Below are 13113 nucleotides of genomic sequence, written 5' to 3'. Positions count from 1 at the left end.
ATGCTGACTTCACAGGGGTTTTCCTCCCCTCCCCACCACCTCACTGTTTTCTAAGTTTTGTTCCATTCATGTGCTTCTTCCCACTTCTCCTGTCTTTATCCTTCCTCCCATATCCCTCCCTCCTCTTTTTCTCTTTCCTTTCCACTTCCCCTTCTTTCTCCCTCTCTTTCCCCTCACCTCCAACAGACTCCCATTTCCTTCACCCTTGCTAACTTTAGTCCTCCTTCTTGTGGGCATATCTAAGACTTCACTTTTTGAATAGAGGTTGTTGCCTACTTATAATAATCTCTGTGAGGCAGCAATACACAGCATATGACAAACTGCAGCATTTTAATAATATTCAGCAATAGCTCTGCAATATCACCCATGAAGTTGCTTCACTTTGCAAAACTGTAACAACAGTCCTGTGTTTTCCTCTAAGTCATATATTCTCCTTTCCCTAACATGTAATAACTGTAACTAATTTGATTTTATTTTGTAAAGACAGGGTCTCTCTGAGGCTGGTCTCAAACTCCTGGGCCCCAGCAATCCTCCTGCCTCAGCCACCCGAGTAGCTGGGACTTGTACAGGTGCGCACCATCGCACCCAAAAATAACTGTAGTTGATGACACTCCTACTCCTAACATTAAACCCACACAAACCAGACACTGCTTGGTCCTGGATGCTAGGGATATAATGGTGAAGCAGACACAGTCCTTGACCTCTGGCAGAGGCACAGCCCAGCAGGAGACAGAGAGACAAGTAGGCAGGCTTCCTTGGTTTAGTGTTATGAGAGAGATAAGCATGGTTTGCTTGGAAGAATACCAAAGGGGCCCAGAAATTGCAAAATGCATTCTGAAGGATGTGAGATTCAAGGAATTGGGTCTTGGAGGGGAGGACGTACTTCATTGAGTGGAGAGAGGTGGGGAAGGAGGGAATGAGAAAGGGCATGAGGAGAGCGCAGGTGAAAGTGGGCTTTGAGGGAAAGTAGAAGAGATTGGCCATTGTGCATTTAAGGGTTTGGCCTATGTCCTTAAGCTCCTGAAAGATTTTAAGCATGGGAATCCCATCATGAAGATGGCATTTGAGAGACATTACCCTGGTTGCTGGGAGGAGAATCGATAGGAAGTGAGGGAAAATATGGGCAAGGAGACCACTGTGTGATTTTTACTCAGTGATATGTTTGTGGTCTTTGCCTGCTCACACGCACAACCCAGCGTCCACCCTCCTCCCTCTCCGCCGCCTTGCAGAAGCTTCCAAGTGTACTGCTGTTGGAGGACTGACTGTCACCCTGCTGAACACAATGGAGGTAGTCCAGGCCTCTCAACAACTCAGCTTGTGAAAATCCACACGGCCCAGAGTTCCCACCTTCTTTCTATAGCCAGGACTGGCTTGGTGAGTCTACAGCCTGGTACAGTTGCATAGAGCCCTGTGCTCCAGAGAGTCCCCACACTTGCGTTCATGTTCTGTTGTCACCATCTTGAAATTCTTAATTTTTAAATGAGTGGTGTCACATTTTCGTTTTACATGGAACCCCATAAATAATGTAGAGGGTCCTACTTCGCTCCATGGATGGTGGCCTCCTGATAATTCTTTAAATTCTAAGGCAAAATGGCCTGAGGGCTTTGGAGTCAGTCCAAGATTAAGAAAGATCAGACTTTCCAAAGACAGAGCTTAGAGGGTCTTGCCTGAGGCTGGGAATGGATTCTTCCAGGGCCTGTTCTAACCTGCCTCTCTCATCAGCTGCTCTGTAACATGACATCTGGACTGGGGCCAGAACATGCTTCAGCTCAGTGGAAGAAGATGAGGACATTCTTGACTTTTGCAGAGTTAAACACTTAGAGGAACTTCAGGAAGCAAGCACTTGGTAAAAGGTAAAGTTGGCTGGCCCATCAGCTCCTTGCCTGGGGTCCTGCTGCTTCTTTTCACAGTTCTCAGCATGTTTATTCTCTTCTTTCCAGTGGCCAGAGGACAAGTTTCTTGTTTCCTCTAGGGAGCCTGGAGAGAGGCATCAGGCACCAAATACAGGAAATCATGTGGAGAGGATCTCTTATTTATTACAGTCCCCATATTACTTCCCTCCCCCAAGCCCCCGCCCCCAACCTCCAGTCAGTCAGTGTCTCCCAGCTTCTTCCTGCAGCAGAGAACAGAAGGCAGTTCACCTCTGCTCCCGACAGCCTGGGAACCCGCAAGAGCCCCAGCGTTTGAAGTCTGGTCTTGTGAAACCCCACCCTCCTCTGACTGTGTGATTGAATAGGATGCCCTCAAGGTTCAACTCACCTGAGAGGTTTTTGGGCAGATCAGCAGTAAGGCGTTAAATTTTAGGAGCCTGAAAACCTCCGAAGAGAAAGGTAGGTACCTGCATCTTTTTGATTTGTCATGTTAAATGTGAATCCAGCTGCTCTGGAATAGTTGTGCCGCATTTCCACGTGGCTTTTCAAGTTGGCTTCATGCTCTCAACCTGTGTGTCTTGTGGAGATTTACTGGTTTACAAGACTGTGGGGGGCAAATAGTGAGAGGGGATATGACATACGGATTTTTCAAATCTGTACATCTTTGGATAAAGAATGCCACCCAGTATATAGATCATGGCGGCGATTCTTATTTTCTTTGGAGTGCAAATTTCATTAGAAGTAGTATTTTTTTTTTTTTGGCTTCTGCGTAGGGGGTAATTTTTACTAACTGCCTTTTCTTTTTAATAGTATAGACCTCTACCATGATTTCTTTGCTATTCCTTTCTGAGGTTTTCAGTTAAAGAAATACTGGATTTGACAAGAGAATTTGCTAACAGAAATAGGAACAGGTGTTCCTAATTTAGAGTGCCTATGTGCTGTAAGAAAAAAAGAGAGTACTTTGTTCAGGAATCTGGTGGACTTCCACATTATTATCTAGAATTTGTGGTGAAACAGTTGTTCTTCCTGAGGTTTCCTGAAATTCAATACAAGTAGTGACAACGAATATCCAGGGATGGCTCGGGGCTGTGGTGGTGGCTGTCTGCAGGGATGATGCTCAGTCCTTAGCTGGGTGCTCTTGTTGGTCACCGTTGAGGCTCAAGATGATCGGTCACTGAGACTCAGAGAAGAGCCAGGTCTTATTTAAGTACCACTATAAATTTCTCTGGATTTTTTTGGCATCTTATGTTTTTATTGTTTCATTTTGTCTTCACAACCAGCCTTTACTCTAAGAGAAATAATTTATACAGACTTCATGGAATATCAAACAATTCATACCTATTTATTGAACATTTACTCTTCTAGCTTATTTAGTTCTGATGCTCATAATTTCTTACCACTTATGTATTTTACCTCAATACAGTCTCCCTCCATTCTATCTTCCATACCCTGCTACAGGGGTCTTGGGAATATGCAATTCTAATAATACCACTCTCAGTGAGATATATATCTGTATATATATAAAATTTTTTTTTCTGAGACTGTGTCTCACTCTGTCGCCCAGCCTGGAGTACAGTGGCTCAATCTCGGCACAACCTCTGCCTCTCGGGTTCAAGTGATTCTTGTGCCTCAGCCTCCTGAGTAGCTGGGACTACAGGCACGCACCACCATGCCCAGCTACATTTTGTATTTTTAGTAGAGAAGGGGTTTCACCATGTTGCCCAGGCTGGTCTCAAACTCCTGACCTCAGGTGATCTGCCCACTTTGGCCTCCCAAAGTGCTGGGATTAAAGGCGGGAGCCACGGTGCCCGACCTCAGTGAAATATTTCTATTGCACTCTGTTGCTTACAGCCATGCTACCTAAAGTGTAGTCCAAGGACTAGCTGCATGAGGCATCAGCTGGGAGTGACCACTTGGGAACAAATTCTTTATTCCCTCCCCAGACTTACTGAATCTGCATTTTAATCCCTGGCCGATGCATATACACATTAAAGTTTGAGAAGCATTCACTTAAAGAGGGTAGAAAAATAAAAAGTCAGCTCCTTATCGTCCTGCCAGCCTCACCCTCTCAGCATCTGAGTTTGCAACTAAACTAAGTACCTTGCATTTCCCTAATATGTGAATGCTCTAATGCCTGCCTATTTCTGTGTGCGCTGTCCTCCCTGCCTGGGATACCTCTATTCATCTTCCCCACCCAATTGTCCATTAAGGCCTGGTTTGTACACCTTCATTCCCTTCATCCATCTTCTACTAAGTGGTTCTCAGGTCTGTGATTTTTCTAGTACTTGGTGGAATGTTTTAACACATCCCTAAGCACATTAAATGATAGTTGCTATATTTATTTTGACTCTTGAGGAGTTATTGATCTTCTTTGTCTAAACCCATAGCACTTGGCACAGTTTTGGGCACATAGCTTCTGCTCAATCAATTTTGTTGAATGAATGAATGAATGAGCAAATGAATGTGTACATTGTCTGAAAAACCCTAATTAATTATCAGATTGAGATCTATAGTTTGACTCTTCCAAGGATATTTTTAATCCCTGTAGCATTTTCCCATACTCTTCTTTCTGAAATGTTGCTGGATTCATTTACTCACCAAATATTTTGAGTACTTTCCATGTGCCATGCCTTTTAGAATCTATTTCTTTACGTCTATGTGACAGCCTCTTTCATTAGGTGTTTCCCCATCAGTGCCCCTCATTCTGTGTCACTCTAAGTCAAGGACTCACTGAGTCCCTTTCACAGGGCAGGCAGTGTACTATGTGCTAGGGATATGATGGCAAACAATACAGATGTGAGTCCTGCCTCCACGCAGCTCTCATCTGGAGGACTTACTTTTTGTCATCCTCTATGCTACTTCTCTTTCATGGAAGTATTAAGGAAAACTGAAATGAGCCTGATCCCTAACAAATGCTGGCACATCCAACTAAAGGCCTCGAGAGCTTGAAGCTTGAAGTCAATGTGGTTCAATAGAAAGACAGCTGAACTGTGGTTTGGGGCCCCAGATTTAGTCCTGTACCTGCAACTCTCTTGCCATGTGACCCTTGGGTGGATCCACAACTTTTCTCTGAACCTTGAGTTTTTCAAGTGGTGAACAAGACAGAGAGCTACAGGGGAGAGAATCCCTGATTTCAGAGTGCAAAGAGAAGACCATATCCACAGAGCCTCTGCACTCACATTCTCTCATGCTTCATGGCAATTTGAAAGGCGGTGCTCTGTATTTCTCTGAGTCAAGCCAGCTCGAAGTGATCTTAAGAGAGCCATTTTGTTACTATGCCCATGTGTTCAGCCATTGACATTAACATTGTGCTTTGGTACTTCCTCAAGAGCACAGTTTGCCCATGACTCCTGGAGAGCAGTGCCCTGCAACTCAGAGGAATCCATGAGGCATTCATTGTTGGGGGTAGAGCTGCTTTGAAGCAGGTTAGATGAGGAGGGAAGGTCTCCATAAAGCAGTCCCTGCTTTAGGAAAGCAGCCAGGAAAAGAGAAGGAAGTAACTCTACCAAGTGGTGCAGGAAAAACCTAGAAGCACGTAGACATATAGCCAGTTCCTGACATCATCCCTCACTGCAGCACAGCTAAAAGGATTCCCTTTCTGACTACATGTGGTATTCTCCTTTTTCCACCCAAAGATTTGTGTCTTAGCCATATTTCACTTAGAATCAAAAGGTGGAGAAGCGCATAGTATCATTTTCCCCCATGCTTTGCCCTCCCATAGAGCACATGGACACTTGGGAGAAAGCAAACAGACAGAACCACCAGGTTTAGGCTGAAGCAAACTGCCGAGGCGCTCTCAAGGACAGCTATTTCTCCCTTCCAGCCTTCTTCTCTTCTTCCTCCATTGTCCAGAGCTTCCAAATGAGATGCCTCCTGCACCTCTAGAATCCGTTCTTGCTTCCTGTTGCTCCTATGCCTTTCTGCTCCAGGCTTCCACCATGCCCACCTTGTCTACAGCTGCCTTTCAGCAACTGAATGTTTTCTGCTGGTAATTTCTTACCCACTCAAGTTCACTTTAATCTCTGTCAATAAACACACGTTGTAATAACAAAAGGGATGTTAACCTGCATGAGAGGTTTCCAGTGGCCTGCCACAGATCTCAGGCTATATTTGAGATCAGCCTGGACTATATCTGGCTCAATATTTCTTTTTTAATGAGAGGCATGTTGTGGGCTAGAAAGAGGCAGATCTGGTTTTTAATCTCCTGTCTTGAACAAGTAATTGTATCTTGCCAAGTCTTTGTTTTGTTTCTGAAAATATGAACTAATACTTAGTGCACAAAGTTGTAAGAAGATTAACTATCTAAAGTGCCAAATAGGTTCCTTTAAAAAAACACCAGGTCGGCGGGGCACAGTGGCTCATGCCTGTAATCCCAGCACTTTGGGAGGCCGAGGTGGGCGGATCATGAAGTCAAGAGATCGAGACCTTCCTGGCTAACACGGTGAAACCCCGTCTCTACTAAAAATAGAAAAGTTAGCTGGATGTGGTGGTGCGTGCCTGCAGTCGCAGCTACTCAGGAGGCTGAGGCAGGAGAATTGCTTGAACTCGGGAGGCAGAGGTTGCAGTGAGCTGAGATTGTGCTACTGCACTCCAGCCTGGCAACAGAGCAAGACTCTGTCTCAAAACAGAACAAAACAAACAAAAAACAAAAAACACCAGGTCTTAAAAGAGAAGTTTGGCCAAGATGGTGAAAATGAGAAAACTGTCATTCCCCAAACAGTTGAAGGAGCATTCAGGGGACAACTAAAGTAAGAAGTACATCTTTAGCACATGAGGGCTGCTTTTAAAGATTTAAAGGTTGCTCTGTATGGGAAAAGGGAAGGCCAACAGAAGATCAATGGGTGGAAATTATAGCGTAACAGATTTCAGCTCAATGTGTGAACGGATTTACCCACCATCAGAATCATCTAAAAATGAGTGAGCTGCCTTGTGGTGTAGTGAACGCCTTGTCCTGGGCAATGTTCCAGCACCCTGAAAGATGGACTAGTGGCCGGGGTGTTCCCAAAGGGACGCCCATAATGGGTGGAGTCCGGGTGATGACCTCAAAGGTCCCTTCCCGCTCAAAGCTATCAAGAGTCTCGTGATGTCAGTGCAGTGATCCAAGCCACCAAATGAAGGTCTGCAAAAAATTCACCAGGCTAGAGTGAGGATAGCTGACTTTTCACCAGCTAGCCCCATGTATCTGCTGCAGTAAGTTTAAAATAGGGTCTTAGTAACAATGGAGTAGGCTGGACTTCCAGGAAAGAGCACAAAAGAAATGAGAACAATGAGGAGGGAAAAGTTCACTGTAAACCACTCTTCTTGGGTTACTCTTTAACTAAATTGTGGGTTACTTCTTGTGCTGCAAACACATTCCTACTTGATGGAAAACTGCCATATTTCTGTACATTTTCAGCTCAAGTAGAGTCAGGCAAATAACAGCAAGACTCAGAGCTTTGGCCCTAATTTCTCCTCTAGCTAAAATGGAAACATGACTACATGGATATGGGTTCCTAGCCATTCCGAGGTCTAATTTTAAAATGTGAAAAAGAAACTGATTGTACCATCTTCTAAGTTGCAAGGACTATGAATGGAGTATTTGACTTTTGGGGAGAGAAGAAAGCTGGCTGGAACCGTCTGCCTGCTGTGAGTCAAGTTCACTGGCCACTGCCTTCTACCCATCTTTCCATTTCTGCTACATGAACCACCTCAAGAGCAGTCTCTTTGTGAAGTAAGGGTCTGGAAACTTTTAGAGAAGTAAGACTTAGGCTTAGGTAGACCCTATACACATCATCAACCTCTCCAGGCAGCCCCAGAGCTTTCTGTTAATACTTTATCCTTTGTGGACTCAAAGAACTCGCAGTTCTGGACCCTCGCATGTTTCTGACCATGCTTGGGCAGCATCTCAGCGTCAATCTCACTTTGAGATCCTGGGGGAAAAAAGCAGCAGTCCTTTCAACAGAAACACTTATAAGCAAATGCTATATGTTTTCAAACCGAAACAAAGCCATGATATATTTTATTCTCAAGGCTTACGTAAGTTAGCTTTCTTAAAAACACTAATTAAAAAAATCCTTTGAAATGTAATCAACTGTACATGAAAAAATCATAGAAACACTTGCAGACCAGTGTATTTATTTTTAGATGCACATCAGCCTACCCAGCATAGCAAAGCCACTGTCTAATGTCCAAAGCATGGCCCTGGGAATTTCCTCTAACAAGGCTGTGTTTCCGCCCATTGTTACAGCACAAAGGACAGAAGGAGGCCTGAGTAGAGGCTCATGTTAACCCCGCCTAGAGTAAAATCTGGAACCTGTCATCACCTAGGTTGGATCAATGTGGTCTTGAGGGCTGGGGTCAAGAGGGAGATTGCCCGCCAACTCTGGACAGATGCAAATGAGTAGTCATCCAAAAATATTCCAGAGACCAGTGACGGCAATTCAAAAGTAAAGGGTCAGCTTTCTTTCTGTAGTCAAGGATCTAAATCTCACCCGTACTGTGAAGTGAATTCTGGTCGAGACCTGAGACAGCAATGCTATTTGAGGATCTTGGCTTGAATTGCAATTAATAAAGTTATTTTAAGAATATTTTGTTTTAAAAAAGCCATAAATCTGTGTACACACAGCCCCAATAAACACACACATACACACACACACACACACACACACACACACACACTCACTAGAGCGAGTATCAGATAGCTGAATCACCCAGAACTTTACTATTATTCTAGGCCAGTTTCTGATCCTTCATTTATTCATTGATGAAATGGGCATAACAGATCTCACGTCCTATTAGTTTGGGGATAAATAAGGTGTAATATTACAAATAATCTCACCCAAACTAGACTTTTGCTTAAGTTTTTGCATCTTGATCCTAACATGTTTTGAGCTTCTTACAAGAAACTTCTGCACAAATATTTACTGTCAAGTCTCCAGGGCTTTTATTTGTCTGTTTTGCTACTACAGGAAAAGAAGGCCAATTTGTTACTTAATTGGCACACTTTACAAGCAGAGCTTTTCATGCCTTGTCAAGTTCTTTCTACTTGACGTCTACTTGAAGACGTCACTGCATTATTACTTGCATTATTACTTGCATTATTTTCTACTTGAAGGTCACTGCATTATTACTCAAAGTTGCAATGCTCAGGGCTATGTCTGGGGGTCTCTGTGGAAGATGAAGAGGTGGGTCTCAGGTCTGCACACAGCAGTCCACACCCATCCTGTCCGGTGTTGAGTCTGTGATCTGCATTCCACAGCCCCATCACCACCCCTGCCCAATCAAAGGCCCAAGGAGCAAGGGGGACCTGCACGTACAAACACCAGCCTGAGCAGGGACTAGGTTGTTGGCCTCTGCTGGCAGGTGGATGTCCAGGTCCCCACTCTAAGGTCCGCAGATTCAGGAAAATGTGCTGTAGCCCTTTGGTGAGAATGTGAGAATGTTAGTAAAAATGCCTTTATGGATTGTTTTGTTTGCAAGTGTTTATTATCAGACACCCCTCAGGGGTTCACAGGGCAGGTTGCGAATGTCCGAAGTGGGGCCTGGGAATTTCCTTCCACAAAGCCTGTGCTTCCTCTCTTTGTTACTCCTCAGAGAACAAGCTGAAGCATTACTAGAGATCCTTACTTAACCCTTTATCCTGCGCACCGCTTCTTCATTTACATCACAGAAAATTCATGCTGCCAGCCATCTAAGGAGCAAAAAGATGTTTGGGTTTTTGTTGTGGTGTGCACCCGCAGATGTGCACATATGTGTGCATTTGTGTGCATGAGTGTGCATATGTTTCTGTGTTAATGGAGAGGAAATAGGTAAAGCACAAAATGTATTGCATTTTAAAAGGTTTTCATTCAGTATTATGACAGGCACCCATCATTGGTCAGACCAGAGAATACTTCTTTCTTTATCGTAATATGTATTCCTGCTAAAAATGATGACTCAATTGCAGTTCCCTGTCCCTAGGGAAGGGCTGTCTTAGAATTATAGTTGCTTTTCACCTTTGGAGTCTACTTATTGGCTAAAGCTGGGGTATAATGAGTTGAAAGGTATTTCTATCAACCAATAATTTTTTATTGGATATATTCTATGTGTCTGAACTCTACTAGGTACTAAGAGAAACCAGAGATTCTGCCTGCAGGAAAATTCAAGACCATATATTTATACATATATACAAACACACAAACTCAACGTGTTGCAAATGAGAGTGCAAAGAAGCCAGATATTTGTATGGTCTGAGGCCAGTAAAGATTAGAAGAGGGACATGGGCCCTCACTCAACCTGGAACTCTTCAATTATCCCCAGAGACATCTTTATGGTGTCTTCACCATCCTTAAATCTCCAAGCACCAGCGAGGCCCAGTGTGTGCACCATGCACATACCCATGTACACACTTCCACACACAGCCTGCTCTCAGGAAATGGCTGTGCCTTCCTGGAGAAAATAACGCCATTGGCCTTCTCACCACCAAATCTATGCCAGGATCAGCCTCAATACCCATCTCTTTTGCCCTCCTGTTTTGTCCCAAGGAAGAGGGACCCTGTCCTGCATGCAGAGCTCAGCTCTCCCTTGCTCCTGCCCTTTATTCCCATAGCCTCACTAGGCTCCCCTCTTATTGGCCCTTTCCTGTGAGCATTTAATTACGCTTAGGTCCTTCTCATCTTAAAACAATAGGAGCAGAAGCTCTTCTCACCCCATATTTTTCCTCAGCTGCACTTCCATCTTCATTTCCCCTCACCGCAAAATTCTTGAAAGGATTATGGCTATTCATGTCTTCACATCATCACCAACCATTCACATTGTGTTCTGTCTACGCTACCCCAGTGTACCTCAGCAAATGCTTTTGCCAAGATTCTCTTTGACCTCTGTATCCTCAAATCCAACTCATTTACTGTCAGCAGGACTTCACACTGTTCTCCACTTCCTCTAGTCTTGTCCCTGCCTTCCAGGACACCAATGCTCCTGGCCTCCCTCCTTCTTCTCTGGCTGCAACTTCTCAGTTTTTTTTACAGTTTCCTTTCCCTCTGCCATTTCCTCAACTTCTCAATGGCTATAACTGGGGCCAGCCACCTCTTCTCCGTTCATTCTCTCTCCCTGCTGTGGTTCATTCCTCTGCCTGGATTTCTCTTTCCTGCCTTCTCTGTTGATATAGTTTGGCTGTGTCCCCACCCAAATCTCACCTTGAGCTGTAATAATCCCCACGTGTCAAGGGTGGGGCCACGTAGAGATATTTGAATCATGAGGGCGGCTTCCCTCATACCGTTCTCATGGTAGTGAATACGTCTCATGAGATCTGATGGTTTAATAAATGGGAGTTCCCCTGCACAAGCTCCCTTTCCTGCCACCATGTAAGACATGATTTTGCTCCTTCTCACCTTACACCATGATTGTGAGGCCTCCCCAGCCATGTGGAAATGTGAGTCTATTAAAACTCTTTCCTTTTTAAATTCTCCAGTCTCAGGTATGTCTTTATTAGCAGCGTGATAACAGACTAATACATCTGTCAAGTGAACTATCCTCCTAAGCCCATTTTAAATGTCACCAAATTACTTCCTTTTCACAGGTCACCCCATCCCTGTGCAGAACTGATCTCCCTGCTAAGTACTTTGCAGCACTGTCCCAAGCCTGTTTTACAGTGCGTTTTGTGTTTGAAATCTCAGTAATTGTTCACATGCACTTCTTTCCTAGGACATAGGGATGCCATCTTATTCATCTTTTTACTCCTGGCCCCTAGCACAGTACCTGGCACATTAGGTTTTTAATCAGTATTTCATGTAGAGTTAGGAATGCAAAAGTGTCACTGAAGTGATTTATCTCTTCTTTAAGTAAAATAACATTCTCTTTCAGGATGGATGTGTTCATAAATTTTAATTTTAATATAATTTTTGAAACTTTAAAGCACTCACATATAGGTTACCAACAAACTTTTACCTTTTTCTTAAAATCAAAATCACAATTCTTAACACTTCCTATATGAGTTTTAAAGTCCTGTTTAAAAGCAGAAATGAATGACACTTGGACTTCACATTTTATTTAAATCACCACTCAGGGAGAATTTCCAAATGTGTCATGAGTGAGACTGCATATTCATGCACCTGAGGTGGGGTTGCCATGGTATAGCATAACTAATATTTTTCAAGATCGTTACTTCACTGCTGATGCTGGTGTTGCATAAATTTTCCACAGCTCACCTGCAGAACTTGTCTACTCTTCTTTCAAAGCCATGGAGATTGATTTACTGACCTGTCTGAAGGGGAACAATGGTGGCCACAGAGAATGAGCCTAAGCACTGAGCCAGTACAGATTCCACCCAACCTCCTGTCTCCCAGAAGTTCATAAGACAGGGATGCATCTTAGGGTACAAGACCAGAGGTTCACTCAACTCTGGGTGGCAGATGGTATGCTACACCCTCTGTTGGACTATGAAGAGAAAGTATGTGCCCTGCTCTTTATTTTGAAAGATCTCATCCCTTTAAAAATCTCTATTTTGGGTTTTTGTAATAATAGATGTATAACATATTAGTAAAAGAGAACCGTAAATGACATATTTTATATGACATATTTATATTTACATGGAGATGCAAAGCACAGTTTGTGCAAGTGTGGTTTAGAGACGAGCAGTAGATAAACCGGCTGGATGCTGATCAAAATGGGTATCTCTGGGCTCTACCTGAACCTATTAAATTGAAACCTGTGTGTGTAGGAAGATGGGGGTAGGAGCAGGACAGGGAGCAATGCTGCAAAATCTGCATTTTTCAACCAGCACCTTAGAACAGGAGTCCCCACCTTGTGGGCCATGGACCAGTGCCAGTCAGTGGCCTGTTAGGAACCAGGTGACACAGCAGGACATGAGCCATGGGAGAGCCAGTGTTATTGCCTGAGCTCCACCTCTTTTTGAATCAGTGGTGGCATTCGATTGCCACCAGAGCTTGAACCCTATTGTGAACTGTGCACGTGAAGGATCTAGGTTGCATGCTCCTTATGAGAATCTAATGGCTGATGATCTGAATGGTTTTATCTTGAAACCATGCTCCTGCTTCTCCCACTTCTCCTGGTCTTCTAGAAAACTTGCCTTCCATGAAACCAGTCCCTGGTGCCAAAGAGGATGGAGACCACTGCCTTAGAAGTACTTCCAAAGTATGATGCACATTTAGTTAGGCATAAAAAACAATGTTTAGAAAATACCTACCAGCTTTGTTTAGAAAAGTGTTTACACTTTTGGCAGAAGGGTCCCTCCCTGTATTTCTCTGGGTAGGTTAATGATTTTGCA

The 13113-nt window shown here is 43.8% G+C and overlaps 1 protein-coding gene across 1 annotated transcript in view; it reads left to right on the top strand.

Moving 5' to 3' along the window:
- The first annotated feature begins 2124 nt into the window (after nt 1-2124).
- Nucleotides 2125-13113, top strand: part of ADGRF5 (adhesion G protein-coupled receptor F5) — a 101936-nt gene continuing 90947 nt past the window's right edge. The window contains exon 1 of the mRNA XM_055263859.2: nt 2125-2330. The gene's annotated coding sequence lies outside the window, so the exon portion shown is untranslated. The remainder of the gene's footprint in view (nt 2331-13113) is intronic.

The sequence above is a fragment of the Symphalangus syndactylus genome, chromosome 23, assembly GCF_028878055.3.
Source record: "Symphalangus syndactylus isolate Jambi chromosome 23, NHGRI_mSymSyn1-v2.1_pri, whole genome shotgun sequence".
Lineage (NCBI taxonomy): Eukaryota > Metazoa > Chordata > Mammalia > Primates > Hylobatidae > Symphalangus > Symphalangus syndactylus.
Note: the sequence above shows the minus strand (reverse complement) of the source record. Positions and strands in the feature narration are given on the sequence as shown.